At 43.1% G+C, this 16812-nt stretch overlaps 1 protein-coding gene across 4 annotated transcripts in view; it reads left to right on the top strand.

The window, feature by feature from the left end:
* Nucleotides 1-16812, top strand: part of FYN (FYN proto-oncogene, Src family tyrosine kinase) — a 165368-nt gene that overhangs the window by 41588 nt on the left and 106968 nt on the right. For 3 of the 4 annotated variants that reach the window (XM_032484717.1, XM_032484718.1, XM_032484714.1), the window contains exon 3: nt 14440-14509. The exons of the other annotated variant lie outside the window; for it this stretch is intronic. The gene's annotated coding sequence lies outside the window, so the exon portion shown is untranslated. The remainder of the gene's footprint in view (nt 1-14439; nt 14510-16812) is intronic. 4 annotated transcript variants of the gene reach the window in all.

Below are 16812 nucleotides of genomic sequence, written 5' to 3'. Positions count from 1 at the left end.
CACCATCCTATTACTATATAAATAAATTTTCTCATATTTATTTTAAATAGCATGAAGTAAACATTATGGTATATAAATATTTGCTTACTTCCCTGATTATTTCTTGGTAAAAGAATTAATAGATTTGACTAAGTGAGACTGTGAAGTTTCTATACATGGAAAAACCCTAAGTAAAATTCAAGGTGAAGAAATCTTAAGAAAAATATTTGCCACAAACATATTAAAATTCTTAACACTCCATGCCCTGGTTTCCTTTCTTTCAGCATAATTTTTTTTCACATTTTCATGACCAGGCGCTCACTCTAATTTCTTAACCATCATACTAGTAACTCATCTGTTATCTCATTTGATTTCCACTGAAATTCTCCCAGTTAAACGTAATAGTTCTTTGCTCACGTGCTTGATACCATGCGGTGGTATCTGTCCTCCTCTCTTGCGACTTTCCAAAGATCATCTAACTCTTGCCATTACATCTGACTTGAAAGTCCCTGAATAACCTCTGTACATGTATTTCTCTTGGAAACAACTTAAAAGTAAATAATTCAAATACTGTGCACATGCCAAGCCCTGAAGGGACTATTTCACAGTGTGATGTAGCCCTGTCATTGAAAAACCTCCACTGAATGTGGAGACACGACATGCCCCAAGATAAGTGTTAGAAACTGGTCATTTCTATTGAGCAAATCTTACCCACCTTCCTCTCTGTTTTCCATAATTTGTGCAACTTCATTGACCTGTGCATTCAACACACCTCAGTCACTCATGACCCTTGCACATCAGTGATTTCAGTTAATATGGTATGATTGTGTCATTCCCCGAAGGTTTTACCCAAATGGTCACCATGATGGCAAGATTTCTGTCTTTTTTGTTCACCATTGTATCCTTAGCCCTCCCAGTAGAGCCCAGCTCATAATACGTGTTCAGCTGGTATTCACTGGATGTATGAACAAAATGTATGCATCTTTTCCTTCAAGTGGAGACTGCCAGCAGTTATACCTAGGTAGATGATAAGTGTAATCAGTTCACAGTGGACATTATCACGGGCAGGGGCTTTAGTTCAAACATCAGACCAACAGGGATTCAAATCCTCTGTCTGCAATTTTCCAGCTTTGTAACCTTGGGCACGTTAATTAGTTTCTTTGAGACTGAGAATCTTCAGCAGAAAAACATGGATAACAACCTACTCTGTTGGGTTGTTGATAAGGATGAAGTGGGGTCATTTATGTAAAGCTCAGCATAGTACCCGGCACATAGTAAGTGTTCAGTAAACTTATTATTTACAAATATTTTCCCCTTCCCTTCCATCCCTTAGTACTGTCAAACTACAGCCTGTTCTCAAGGATATAGAAACTGAAACCGATTCATGATGAAGAACCACATACAAGCTTTGGAGACAGACCTGGCCCTGCCAGATGTTTCTTAACTCCTCTGCACTTTAGTTTCATTATCAGTTGAAGATATATAACATGACCCATTGCACAGTGTTACTATGGGGATGAAACAAGATAATGTACACAAAGTACCTGTAGTATATGCAGTAAGTGCTCTTCTCCCCTCTTGTCTTTTATTCAATTAGACCACCCCTCTGAATTTTCTGCCAAGCCTGTACATCTCTCCAATCCAGTATTCTTCAGTTTACTTTGATGTGACACACAGAATTTCATACGTTTTTACATCATAACTGTATCACAGGCCTGTGTGGTTGAAAAAATTTTTTTCACCGAATACTGCTATGTGTGATGCCTGTGTGAGTTTGCTAGGGCTGCCATAACAAGGAACCGCAGTCTGAGTGGCTGAAACAACAGAATTTTATTTCCCACAGTTCTGAAGTCTGGACTGAGCTCGAGGTATCAGTAGTGTTGATTTCTTCTGAGGCTTCTCTCCTTGGCTTGCAGGTGGCCGTCTTTTCCCTTTGTCCTCACACGGTCTCTCCTCTGTGCAGGTCCTAGTCTCCTCCTCTTATGAGGACCCTAGTCATGCTGGATTAGGATCATATCCTAGGACCTCATTTCAACTTAATTACGTCCTCAAGAGCCCTGTCTCCACATACAGTCCCATTCTGAGGTTGTACTGGGAGTTAGGACATTGACGTGTGAAGAGGGGGGAGGGCACGTTTCAGTCCATAACAATGAATGTGTTTGATATTTTTTTCTTTTCTTTCATTAAAGAAGATGCTGGGCACAACCAACTGAGTTGAATTTTGTGATCCACTTAATTGATTACGGACCACAGATTAAAAGGCACTCCTGTGGTGGGCTGTGTTGGTTTACCAGGTTAGTGTGAAGTGAAGTTGGCACTAGCGTTGGGACTTGCCTTTAAATTGCAGAGACACCCCCAGAAGCTCAAAACACAAAAGGGAGAGTAAGATCAGAGCAGGCAGCCTTCTGCAAACATTTAGCAGTTACCTTAGCTCAGGGGTCGGCACACTTTTTCTGTAAATGGCCAGACAGTAAGTGTTTTTGGCTTTGTGGGCCCTGTGGTCTCGGTTGAGACAACTCTGCTTTTGTATCATGGCAGCAGCCAGAGACAATATAGAGACTGATGAACGTGGCTGTGATCCAGCACAACTTCATTTATAGACTCCAGAATCTGAATTTCTTAGAATTTTCATATGTCATAAGATATTCTTTAGATTTTTTTTTCTTACAGTCATTTAAAAATGTAAAAACCATTCTCAGTTGCTGGGTGGGCAAAAGCAGTTGAATCTGACCCGCCTTTCTGGTAGGGGCTGCTAAAAGACCCTCAAGGAATTGGCCTGGATGCCTTTCCTCAGTTCAGGTAAATTCTTCACTGATTCTCATATTTGACTCTTCTGATTTATCTATATTTTCGAGTGGACAATCTCTGTGACCACTCAAAATAAAAAATTATTTTGAAAGCCAATGTTATTTTCTCGCCAGAGAGAGCTTTAACTGGGGATGTGGAAAAACCTCTTAAATGACCCATAAAATTGTCTTTGTCAGATGGTGAAGTTAAAAGTAGAGTTAGCATCAGAAAGTCTGCACAGAAACAACAAAGTTTAATCTAACCTGTCTCCTTTGGGAAGCTAATTTTTCCAGGAAATAGAATTGCCATTCTTTGACTGTCTTAGCCCCGAGTGTCCGCCTGGTGCCTGGAAGAACCCCACATCTCCATAGCCCCCTCATATACAGATCCTCTCCCAACTCAGAATGCAGGCCACGGTGAGGCAGTCTCTCACTTCCTGTGAAGGCTACCCACAGTCCAGGATGCCGTGTCAGTGGCCACGTAACTCTGCCTCCCAGAGGGCCCGAGAGACCAGAGCCATCTGAGAAAGCTGGAGTCTGGCCATATGGTTTCTGCATCCCATGGGGTTTGTTTCAGTGGTAGCCGGAGCAGTTGTGCAGAGCTCATGTCCAGTGATGATGGGTCGCCCCTGCACAGACTGACCAGAAGGTGGAGGTCAGGCTGCCCTCAAGACTGGGGGACAGAATCTCCTCTCCATTCGTGCGATGCTGGCTACTCTGAGGAAGGTCAGGACTCTGTCCTGTAACCATGTTTTCCACAGTGGGAATCTGCAGAGCCCGGAAATGGACAAAGGCAGGAGTGGTGTCCTGGGAGTAATTTTCAGTATTTCAGACTGTCGGGTGAAAACGACACATTTATCCACAGCAGGGCTGCAGAGACAAGCTGAACTGCTGTTGCTCTGTAGTGAGGACCGAGCTGATTTCTCGGGGTGACTCTGAAGGGGGAGTGTGGAGCACCTACTGTGTGCCACATAGAGAAACCACCTTTATCCCAAGGCTTTCCCATCAGAGATGCTGCAGACTATAAACCGAGGCCCCAGGAGGTTTTTAAAATTGATGTGAAAAAATTGGGCTTGAATATCCAAATTTTCACTTTAAAAAGTCAGTCAGATAAAATTAAAATGATTTGTGTTGCTTTATTTTGAAACTGTTCATTTTGTGCCATTCTAACGTGTAATAATAAAATAGCTTTGACATGACAGTCATCTTGAGTGAATTTAAAAAACCCAGTGAAATGAAATGGCACTTTTAGGCTTTTAGCAAAGCAAATTTTTGAATTATCTTGCTGAAATTAAATTGCTGTGCTCTCTTGCTTTCAGTACTTTTAAGAGCTCTGTTTTGTCTCTGGTTTCACTGCATTAACAACTGAGAGTTTTTTTTAATTGAAGGATAACATTTGTATAGAAAAGTATACAAATTGCCAAGTGTACTGATAATGAATTTTCACAAAGTGAACACTCCTCTGTAACCAGGAACCAGATGGAGAAGGAACGTCACCCAAACTCGAAAGCCCCTTAAACCTCTCTCCTGTCCCTAAACACCCCTAGTCCCACCAAAGTGACTGATATGGCATGATTTCTAACATAGGTTGATTGTGTCTGTTTTGAGCTTTATATAAACAAAATGTTAGGGATGTATTCTGGTGTCTCTCCCAACATTACATTTGGAATAGTAATCCATATTGCCATGGGTTGTAGTTTGTTCATTCTCATTGCTGTGTAATATATTGTATACCTATACCAAAATTTATTTAACCTTTCTATTCTGCGTGGGCTTTTGGGCTGGTTCCAGTTTCGGGCTATTGCAGACAGTACTGCTAGGAACACTCTCATACACGTCAGTGGATGAATATCGTTAATATCGCTGTAGGAGAGAGTCCTTGATGGTGAGATCCTGGACCATAGGATATAAGTATGTTCAGTTTTAATAGATACTGCCAGGTTTCCAAAGTGTCTTTATCAGTTTACACTCTCACCAGCACTGTATGAGAGTTCCAGTGGCCCCATGTCATCCCCAAGACCGTGTGGTTTTTGTCTGTCATCTTGGCCTATCTCGTAGGTGTGTATTGGCAAGGTGTTGTGGTCCTAACTTATTTTTGTTTGATGACTAAACTAGAGCATCTTCTTATATGTTTATTGGCCATTTGGATTTCCTTTTCTGTGAAATTTCTGAAGTATTTGCCCATTTTTATATTGGGTTATCTGCCTTTTCCTGAGGGATTTGTAGGAGTTCTTTGCTGGATATATGTATTGCAATAATCTTCTCCCCTATGTGGCCTACCTTTTGATCCTTTTGATGTCTTTTGATAAAGACATTCTTAATGGTGTCCAAATTATATTTTTCCTTCATGGTTAACACTTTCTTGTGTTCTATTTTTTAAAAATCTTTACCTATCACAAGGTTAAAAGGTATTCTTTGTTTTCTTCTAAGAATTTTATTTTACCTTTCACGTTTATTTCCTCCATCCACCTGAAATTGTGTTTTACATGTAGGGTAGAGATTAAGATGCATTTTTTTCATATGGATACCCAGTGTGTTCATTCCCTAGAGCTGCTGTCACACAGTTCCACAAACTGGGTGGCTTAAAACAACAGAAATTTATCCTCTCATAATTCTGGAGGCTAGAAGTCTGCAATCAAGATGTGGGCAAGGTCGTGTTCCCTCTGAAGGCTCCAGGGAAGAATCTTTTCTTGCCTTGTCCAGCTTCTGGTGGCGCGCAGTAATCCTTGGCTTGCAGCTGCATTGCTCCCATCTCTGCCTCCATTGTCACATGGATGACTTCCCCTTGTGTCTCTCTGTCTAAATCTCCTTCTTATAGGGCACCAGTCATATTGGATTCAGGGCCCACCCTAATCCACTATAACCTCGTTGTAACTAATTACATCTTCAATGACCCTATTTCCAAATAAGGTCACATTCTGAGGTACTGGGGGTCAGGACTACAGTATATCCTTTGAGGGGACACAACCCACAACAGCCAGTGAACCCAGCACCATTTATTGAACTTGAGTGTCATCTTTGTTGTAAATTAGGTGACTATCTATCTAGGTCTATTTTTGGGCATTCTTTTTTGTTCTGTTGGTTTTATTGCCTATGACGCAAATTCTACACTGCCTTAATTACTATTATTTTATGATGAACCTTGCATCTGATAGAGTAAGTCTTCTAGCTTTGTTGTTCTTCAAGATTATCTTGGTTTGTGGCACTTAGCATTTCCATACAAATTTTAGAATCTGCATGTCAATTTCTGCCAGAAAAAAAAACACCTGCTTTTTTTAAAAAAAAAAAAAAAGGCATTGCATTGAAGAATTTGGGGCAAGCTAACAACTTTAAAATATTGAGGCTTTCAGTCCATGTGCATGGCAAAATACTCTTATTTAGGTCTTTAATTTCTCTCAATAATGTTTTTTTAAAATAATTTTCAGTGTTAAGATCTTTTACATCTTTTAATGGACCTATTCCTATAAAATAGGAACAAATATTGTTCCCAAAAAATGGATATTTCTTGATGGAGATTTGTTTTGATGAAATAAAAAGCAGAGGAAGAGAAGAAAAGCTTCTACTGAGTTTACTACTTCACATCATTAAGGATTTTCCCTCATTTGCCAAGCTTAGCAAAAGGCTAAGATTTAAGTCGAGGTCTCACTGGCTCCAAATAAGAGCTGGGTAAATAAATTAGTTATCTCTTCAAAAATGCCTTTTTTACAAGAGGCAAAATGATTGAAAATGTGGGGTCCTTGGATGTTGGTAAAACAGGTCCTCAATAGAGGAAAGGTGGAGGTGTTGAGTCACCCATGTTACCACATGGAGAACCTGAAGACAGGCTGGCAGAGATGTTGAGAACAAGTTGCAGATACTGGGTGGGGGTAGGGGGTCTAGGTCTGGGGTTTTTGATGTTCTTAGGACATTAGGGTTCCCCAGAAATGTCAAGTGAGCCAGAAGGACGGCAGAGGTAGTGAACCAGAGCTGTTCTATTCCACTTTTATCTAATGTATTGGAGTATAGCGGAAGCATTGGAAATACACATGCACTTGTGTCTGGGTGTGAATACACAAGGTTCCTGTACTAAAGAAAAATAGCTTAAAGCCTACTAGACCAGGTATTCTTTAACATTCCATTCAGCCCCAGGATTGTGGGAGTTTAATATCATAGCCAGCCTGCATTCCAGGGGCTCTGCACACATCATTGTTAACCCTGATCTTGGCAGCATTGCAATACTGTATGTGTATCACGGGCCTCCCAGGAGCCACTGCAGAATGTCTACTTGGAGGGCCTTGAGAGTGGTAATCAGGTTGCAAGTGAGCTCGGGGACTTGTCCAGCAGCTGCACATGCATCATAGCAAAACACCATTTCCGTTCAGACTGTGGATTACAGATTGCTCGAAATAGCTTCATTTATAAGGGAAATCAGAATTAATTCAAGTATACTACAAACAAGAGTCTCTGCTTTATTTTTACCTGATACCTAAGTGATGTGGTCACCTTACAGAAACTCATGCCAGACAGAAAGATAAACATGATTATTATAGATATATACTTCATTCCCCTAAGCCTTATAGAAGCAGAATTTTTTTTCCTCCTGATAGTCAACTAATTATTCCAGTGGCACTTACTTCATTTATTTCTTTCCCAAATAAACCCTCAGCCTAGAGATTTAAACATAACAATCATCATCATAACTAATGATATTTATGTATCTTATATATGCATAAATATTATATTTATATATTATATATGCTACATAATAAATAATTATTACTATGTGACAGAGAAAGAGAATAAATATGTCACTACTTTCTTACTGCTCGGGGTTGATGGAGATTTCGGGGAGCCCTAAAGCCCTGCCCTGTCCAACCCCTCCCACCACCCCTTTGTGTGACTCCACCCAATTTGTGCCAATGGGCCCAAAAAATATACCTCAGAGCCGCCTCTGGGGCAGCTGAGGATAAGCTCATTTGCTTGTCTGAGGGTGCCTTGCTCCACCGTGAGCTTGAGCCCCCTGGTCCTAGCAATGGCTGGTGGGACAGGAGCAGCGGCCCTTTGTAGTCCAACCTTCCTGCCCTCATCCTGTGTGCAGTAACTCCCTCGTGCGGCGGGGTACCCTCCAGGCTCATCTCTTAGTCTCCTTATTGCTCTTCCTCCCCTTTCCTTCTGCTCTTTACTCCTGCCCCAGCAAGTAATAAAACAACAACCATAGCCTTGCTCAAGTCTCCCCAGATTGCAGCGGTGAAGCTAGAAGAACTAGGGCCCCTGCAGGCAGAGAAAGCAGATAGGTCAGTGATTCCTTCTCAGCGCACCCCTCTCCCTCCCGCCCCGAAGACCAGGAATGAAGGCCACAGGCAGTCCTAACGCAGGCCCAGTTTCCTAGGGAACTCCGTGTTTTCTGCTTCCCATCCCCTTCCCTTGCAACTGGCTTTGTTTGTGCACTTGCCTGTTTAATGTATTATCCCGCCGTTTCCCGCCATTTGGTACTTTAGTTTTTCAGACAATTGACTTTGGACTTGCAGAGAACACTGCAGCCTGCCCGGTGGCACAGGACAGCCGTAGCCGCAGGAGAGCTGGGAGGGGAGGGGAAGCCACCCTCCCTGGCTCCTCATCTTTGTTTTTGAAAATAGGACAGCAGAGCCGTTCCTTCACAGGCAGGCTCTACAAGTGTGCCGGCCTTCTCATCAGCCTGCACCCTCTAGAGGAGGACGTGAATCCCCATTACAAAACTTCGGTAATTTGGTCACCAAGGTGAACACAAAAGGATAAAGCCGTCTGAATGCACCAGCATGACTAGGTGAGCCTCTGTGCTAGGCAGGTGGCCAGGCAAGGGGTCAATGGTTCAAAGAGAAATTTAGAGTAAGTTCCTGGCCTCAAGAAGCTGTTTCTTTCCTTTGAAGCAGGTGGTATGGTAAGTTCTCCAGTAGAGGTATAAACAGAGATGAATTCCAGTGGAGGAAATTGGGCAGGAACTTTGGGGAGGGATTTGTACAGAGTTGGACTTTAGGTGGAGTCACCATTCTTGCAGGTGGAGAAAAGGGCATGTAAGAGGGAAGAAACAGGGCAGGTGCTTGGTAAGCCTGGGCGTGAGGGAGGAAGAAGAAATGGAAGATAAGGCTGAGGTGGGTTGGGAATGATGGTGGGTGGCTTTGAGTACAAAGCTGAGGAGTGTGAGTTTGTGTAAGTCATTGGTTTTTCTAGCAGTGTCACCACCCTGAGATTCCTAGGGGGTGGCTTAGAGGCACTACAGGGCAAAGGTCCAGAGCAGCTCCTTTCCCCTCCATTTTAAGAGCGTTCCCACTAGTATACCATTCACTTATCTAATTGATCAGTCTCAGGTACTCTCACTTGAGCGCCTCCTACACACCTAGCTCTGTGCTAGGTTCTACTGAAAGACCATGGAAGGTTTTGAACCAGTCAGTGACATGGTACCAAGAGCCCCTGAGTTATAATATTGTCTCTGCCACCCACGAATCATAAATCCTTACGCACATACCTGGCCATGCCAGACCAGTTTCTCCCCTGTGAAGTGCAGGGTTGGGCTGGTAAGTCGCTCGTAGCTGAGACATTCTAGGACCAACATGATCAGTGCTGTAATCCAGAGCTTTCCTGTGTGTCAACAGAGTGGGAAAAGGAGAGACCAGAGGCAGAGGAGCCAGTTAGCTGGTGACATCAGGAACTTCTGTGAGGCATCTTAAGAGTCTGAGTGAGGCCTTTCAGTTATTCATTCAACAAATGGAATACTCAGTGCCAGCCACTGTGCTAAGCATTGGGAATATGGCAGCAACCTAAACAAAGTCCCTGCCCTCAAGGCGTTTTCTGTCTAGAGGGAAGCAGTGGGACTGGGAACAAGGGTGATAGATCAAGAGATGTAGTCTGAAGCTCATGACAAGGGCTGACAGTTGGAACTGTGGATGTATATGAGGTACCCAGGAAGAGACGGTCAAAAGATTTGGAGGGAGAGAGAGACCTGAGGTGATGGAACCCAAGGAACATTCTGTGGAAAACCAACTAGTGTTCACTCCATGATAGAAAACACTTTCTTCATCAAACCAATGCAACAAACCTATTCCCTAGAATATCCTGTTATGGCTGAGAAGCTGTGGAACCCTAAAGAAATAATGTCTATTTATTTTTGTTTTCTTTTGTTTTTTGTTTGTTGGGGTTTTGGGGGGTAATTATTTATACATATAGTTTATTTATTTATTTGTGGTGGTACTGGGGATTGAATCCAGGACTTCATGCATACTATAACCTTCAATGAGCTGTAACCCCCACCCCCACCAATAATGTCCATTTACACACCCAGTTCTCCTTGACCACGTCACTCCTGTATATGAAGCAAAATTACACCAAAGCCATATATGGTTTTGTATCATAGTAGGTCTATTTAATTTCCTCAGGAGGGTCTTTAAAAAGTACCAATGATATGGGAAAATGGTATGGGCTGCTGCCTAAGCTGCTAGCCCCTCAAATCTTTTCCTAGACCAGCTGTCTCTCTCCCATTCATTTATTCATATTCTCTCTTTTTCCCTTTTCCTCAAGTTACTGGAGTGGATCCAGAAGCAGATTCTGAGAGCCTCAAGCCTTTTTCTTATTTACCCATCAGTAATTACATATCACAGGTTGTTTTCCCTGTTAGAGTCTGAGACTGAGCAATTAGTCCCCCATGGTCTTTGCAGGAAATGACATCCATGTGACTTCTGTGGAAGGCAACCATTGACCACTCTGGTTAAAAGAATTTGGAAAGCATTCAGCACTTCCTCTGGTTGATCATTTAGACTCACTGATTTAGAAAGCTTTTGGAAATGTGCAAAATGAATAATGGTTTTCAGAACCGGAAGTACTACTGGATCAGCACCCGGAACAAAAGAGGCCTCTGCACTCTTGCTCTGGTCTTTTGATGCACTGTGTGGCTAAGCATTGTGCCTTGGCATTCTGTTCCTTTTATAATGATTTATGGGGGCTGATTAGTCAGCATGCTTTCTAGCTGCAGATAACTGACAGCCCAACTGAAGGAGGACTGAACAATAAGAAATCTATTAGAAGTCCAGTGGTCAGCAGACTTCAGGGTTGACCAGATGCAGTCACCCCCATTCTGCTTCCTTGTGCTTTTTCTGTCTTTGCTGCCTTCTGTGGGCCAGCTTTGTCCTTCACTTGGAGCAAGATAGCTTGGAAGTTCTTGGCATCTCATCCCACACAGCATTCAGAAGGGGGGAATTTCTCCCAGAAGAATGAGAAGCTCCCAGCAATACGTTCATCTCATTGACCGATAGGGTCACATGCCTATTCTTGAACCAATCACAGGCAAGGGGAGTGGATTTCCCTTAGATCAGTGCATCTCAAACTTCAGTGTGTGCACAGATCACCTGGGGATCCCGTAAAATAGCCTCTGGTTCAGTAGGTTTGGGGTGAGGCCTCAGAGCTGACATTTCTCAGAAACTCCCAAGTGGCACTGATGTTGCCACTGGGCACACTGCAAAGCCTTAGACCATTCAGGCCCCACCCTCCAGCTGGGGGTGCTGTTGCCTGCCTGTGAGGCACTGTGGCTGAAGAAACAAGGGGGACCTATTAGGAAGAAGGAAGAAGGAATGGCCCCACACAGACGAGAACTATATTAGAGATGCTTGTGTCCAGTGCATAATGAGAATGTTGCCTTTAAACCAGGAGCCACACAGAGTCTATGATATGTATTAGAAGCAAAAAGTACATGCAGTGCCAGTGTCATTGAGTGGGAGCACCTGTAAGCATCTTATTATTTATTCATGAGGATGTATACATTGCAGTTCTTGAAACAAAAGTTTAAATAGTCACACTACCCTCTTCATTATCATTCAGCTATTTTTATGTAATACCATGTATCTAGTGTTCTTAAAGGAACAGATTCAAATGAAATGGATATGAGTGTCCTTAAGTATAAAAAAAAAAGTATGCCAAGTCCAGCCTTTGTTCTCTGAGTGGCTATCTCATCACTCTTAGTTACTGGGAGGGAGGAGGGGTACACCCCTACTCGTCCTAAGAGTCACTTGACATGATGTTGGGCATGAAAAGTGCTGCCTGCCAGTGGTGAATTTCTGCCAAAGTAAATGGTCACAGTGCCCTTATGCATGGTTTTCAGTGGAGAAAATCATTATGCTCTCTTCATTTGAAAAGGAAGAACTATTCTGTTATTTTTGTGTGTGTTTTTCTTGGGAAAAGACACTGAGTCCTGAGCTGCAGCTATTTTGGAAAAAAAAAAAAGGCTGATAAGACCAAAGGACCAGCGTCCATCCTGAGGCTGCTCCGTCACGCACTCAGTGGGGCCCAGAGTGGAATATGCAGCCAGGTGTTGAGTAAACCATCCCAGGATGGTCCCTTTGGTGGGGTTGCCATCTCTGACCTCATGTGCAAAGACATCACTGAGGAGGGGAGATGAAATGTCACTGCTCCATCTACTTGACCTCCTGCTCTTGGATCCACAGCCACACATCTGTGAGACCTGGGGGAAAGCAGAGCAACTCTTACTAGGTGGCCTCACCTGCATGGGTCACAGAGTGCCTGTCCCTAGGGAACCACTGGCTGTTCCCTGGCTGCGCAAAGGCCCCAACAGTTTGAGGGATTCTCAGCTCCTCTGCACTAGCTGGGAAAGCTTCTAGACTCGAAACTCCACCAAGGCAGGAGTTGTGCTCCTGTCACACTGGTGCCCTCCATGTGGATGGACTGGTTGAACAGCCAGTCTGTTCCCAGGAGATGTGTCAGTGGTGCTGACCAAGGAGAATTGAAAGAAGGGAACATTTTGTTGCCTGACTTCAGTAATGTATGATCTAAATATACAGTGCTTGGCTGTCCCATCTACGTATTTAGGAGCTCATGGGCTGCCAAAGAGAGATGAAATGATATTACTACTAGCTGAGCCCGTGTAGGACTAGCAAGACTGCACTATTATTCATCGGCTGGTTCAGGCAGTGCTGACTGAGTATCTACCCGCTGTGTGTGCTATGCAGCCATGAGAGGAATAAACAAATGGGGAAAAAAATAGATCCTCCACTTACAACTTTAAAGATTTAACAACTTAAAAAATAGGATACTCTAAGTGCATTGAAAGTATCTATAGTAAATGAAATATAATTTTTAAGAAGAGATAAACAAAGAAGGGTAAGATAATATAATACCAAATTGGGAACGTCAGGGTTGAAAGGGCTCAAGAAAAGAATGAGAAACATGGGGACTTGTGACCTGGGGTCCATCATTGGAATTTGGAGGGGGCGATCTGTGAACGTGGATAGGGAAAAAAATAATCTATTTTCACTAATCCTTAACTGCAACCTAATATTTCTATTATGGAAGTAATATTAGCCATTTGTCACCAGTAGAAATTTTGGATAATTTCACAGTACGTTAGTTTCAGGTATCCTGAAATATCATTTATGCCCAACAGTACTTCAAAATTATGTAGTTATTAGGCTTTTGCGAGAATGTATCTAAATATTGAAAGAAGCCCATCATAATTTTGTTCTGTATTTTGCTACCTGAATATCAGTATACTTCGTTTGAATCCTAAGCATTTCATGTGTTAATTTCAAGCACTTAAAAGCATTATTTTGAGAAATGTGTCTCTAGACTGTTTTGGCACAGAAAAGGTAAAATCCCACCCTTAGAAAATGGCAAGACGTCCTACCGGTGCTTATGGGACAGGAGACACTCAGAGAAGGGTCTGGTATGCCTGAAGGTTGAGGCAGGACAGGTAGCTGTGTGCTGCAGCATCTGATGGGAAGATGTGGAGACAGAGCTGCAGTGCGCGGGAGTCCTGGACTGACGTAATTTCACAGGTGAACTTGTACAGGTGATGGGAAGCAGTAGAGGTGTTTCCGCTGAGGCGGTAAGTTGTATTAGGAAGGATGCTTTGCAGAGCCACGAGCGTGGGATTGAAAAGGAAGAAACTGGAGACCGGGAGATGGGTTTCTGCAGAGGGTGATGCTGACTAGATAGAGTGTGGTGACGAGAATGGAGAGAAGGCAGTGAGTTCCAGGGCGGCCGTGGGACTAGAAGGGCAGGTTGGGCCAGGGTTTCCAGCAGAGGTGAGCAATCCTGGCTTAGGCTGCAGGGCTGCGTAACTAGGAGAATGATGATAGCTCCTCACCCTCCCCGAGGGCTTCCCGCGGGCCAGATGCTGTTCTAAGCCTTTCCATGTCATTTATATGTCACTAAATTTATATCATTTAATGCTCATAACAACCCTGTGAGGTTGGTACGATAATCCCTATTTTTCAGATAATAAAGTGTTAAAAAGAAAGGCAAGGGTCTCACAGCCAGCAGGGGAGAAGGAAGTGTGTTACTGAAAGAAATAGGGAAGAGGAATTAGTTTGGGGGAGAAAAAGTTCATGAGTTCAGTTTTAGATACCTTTGTGTTGTTCTCTTGTCTTCACTTATTTTAAAGGACTTAAAAATTCAAATAAAGTATAAGCACAGTTGCTGGTTTATTTCTTGTCTGGATTGTTATTTATTTGTTATTAATGAGCACTGAGTTAATTTGTAAGTTGGTTTCATCTTTCCTGTGAAAAACAAAGAGTAATGTGGCAGTAAGATTTTGGGACTTTGACGGGTACCCAAAACAAGGAAGATGTTGTGGTTTCCAGAAAGGAAATACAGTATGTATTAAATTATGTTTGTCTAATGATGCATTTTTTCCTTTTGTTGTGGTATTTTTCAGGACCAGTCCAGTAGCTGTATTAGAAGACATGTGGTGTATATAAAGTTTGTGATCATTGGGGGAAATTTTGGTGAGTGTCACTGCATTTATTTCAGATACCTTGTGATGTCAATGGTGGTCACAAAGGGAAGCCACATGTATCTTTTAAATCTGTGCTGCACTTGACAAAATGGGTTTTGTAATTAAATGTGACATCCAGTTGGTGTTTTCTGACAGTATGACCTTTTTTCTTGTCATTGCTGATGTTATTAAGTGATACGGGGTTTTCTAAGATTTAATAAGCTTTTAGGAAAGCTTCCAGATGCAGGAAAAAAAAAATACCCTGAACCATTTAGCTTATGTCCTAAGCCACCCGTGGAGTATGAGACCAAAATAAACTCACAGACCGAAAGAATAAAAACATGTTTTTAAGTCCAAAGCAGAGAGATCCTTCTGGTCTATATGTTGAAATGAGAGAGAAACAGACAGGTTGCTTGGGGACTGGGACATGAGAGGGAGTGAAGGACCCAGTATGCCTGGGGCCCAGCCCACCAACTAGCCTAACAGCGGCCAGAGAGACCAGGAACATTAAATTCAGCAACCACCCAGAAGACCTTGCTGGCAGTAGTCAAAAGGACAGTCTTTAGGGTCAGGAGACTGGGATTAAAACTCAAGTTCTACACTTATTGATTGTTCCATAACCTCTCTGAGCCTGTTTCCTCATCTGTAAAAAGAGGCTTCTAGTGTTCCCTATCTCGTGGGTTTGTTGAGTGGATAAAGTGAGCTAGGTAGTGCTGGGCAGTGTGGCTGCTCAGTAAAGCACTGATTCTTCATAACAGAACAGCCTTGTTTGGAAACTGGACATTTGCCATTGAGGTCAGGCCAGCAAGAGGTGTGAGGATCTTCCACGTGCTTTCCCATTTGCTAGCAGAAGGGACGTCACAGCTGGTCACCACGGTCCCTCCTCCAGCATCCCCTCCATAACAATCGTGGAAGCCCGAGATATTTGCTATCCTCTCTAACCCTGCCAACCCGTTCTTAGTCCAGCTTAGCTGATTTAATTCCCTTCCTGCCACCTTTGCAGTCAGGTGCAGTCACGTTCTTTGGGCTTTGTTCCGTTTGGAAGTTAATGTTGTTCTGAACCAAAATGACAAGAAGAAAAAAAAGGGTGGGGAGGAGATGGTACCCTTGCTCTGGGCCTCAATTACCATGTTGAGGTTTTCTTTTCCAAACTTTCTTTGGACTTTTTTAATCTTTGCTTATCATGCAGCCTTCATAGAGATCCAGTTATTGGACAGAAATTTTTGAGGTTTGACTAAAGGACTTGGCTTTGAGTGGGGCATTTACCTGTGATCAGGGAGAATCAGCCGTGTCACTGCAGATGGGCTGAGGTGTCTGGAGATGACAGCCCTCCAGTTTCAGGGGATCAAAGAGATGAACGTGGCCTCGGGGGCTGACTGGCCCCATCTCCCACCAGCCAATGAAAGTCTCTTCTACAGAATCCATGACAGAGGGGAACCCAAATTCTCTCAGAGATGAGGGACTTGCTGCTGCACAGGGGAGCTTTCTCTAATTAAAAGGTGATTTAGGGGCCTAGGGAAATTATAGAGGGTGAAAAAATTGTCCTAGATCTTGATTGTAGTGGTATTCATACACCTGTAGGCTTTTGTAAAAATTTACAGAAATACACAAAAAAAGGATGAATTTCACTGTAGTTAATTAAACCTTTATTTTTTTTTAATGGGGAAAAAAATGAGCAATTAGACAAATACCTGGACATTAGCTCAAATTGTTAAAGAGAAAGAAAAAGAGAAGGAAAGAGGGAAGAAAAGCAGTCTCGTCCTTTTATTGAGCTAAATATGTGCTCAGGAGGACAGACACTTGGTCTTCTTCCTTCCTGCCGTTTCGGTGTCTGGACCGTGCCTGGCACAGAGAAGTCCTGGGATAAGTATTTATTGAGTCACCACTGCCCTTAGTCACTTTCTAAGCAGAGACAACTGCACTCACTTTCCCACACACCAGCCCACCGGATATCTGAAGACACTCTCCTTCCTCATTCATCTCTGGGCTGAACTTACCACCTCCCATTCTTTGACTCATTGTCTGCTGGTGTTATTTTCCTACCCCTCCCCACCCAGTGACTCTTACCACACCCCTACAAAAATGGAGCGGTGCTTAAAATGCAGCCCCAAGGTGGTCTGGCCCGGGAGGAGTACAGTGGGTCCTCACTTCTATAGCTGATGTTAACAGACACCAGCCCTCATCTTCCTCCTGAGTGCCTGGTAATGGATCGTGGAGAATTTCTTAACCATAGTCTTCTAAGAATGGAGCTCCTAAAAGTTGGGAGGTTAGCAGTCCAAGAGATCGGGTGGCAGCAGATTCATCCTCTTAAGT

The sequence above is a fragment of the Camelus ferus genome, chromosome 8, assembly GCF_009834535.1.
Source record: "Camelus ferus isolate YT-003-E chromosome 8, BCGSAC_Cfer_1.0, whole genome shotgun sequence".
In the NCBI taxonomy this organism is placed as follows: Eukaryota; Metazoa; Chordata; class Mammalia; order Artiodactyla; family Camelidae; genus Camelus; species Camelus ferus.
Note: the sequence above shows the minus strand (reverse complement) of the source record. Positions and strands in the feature narration are given on the sequence as shown.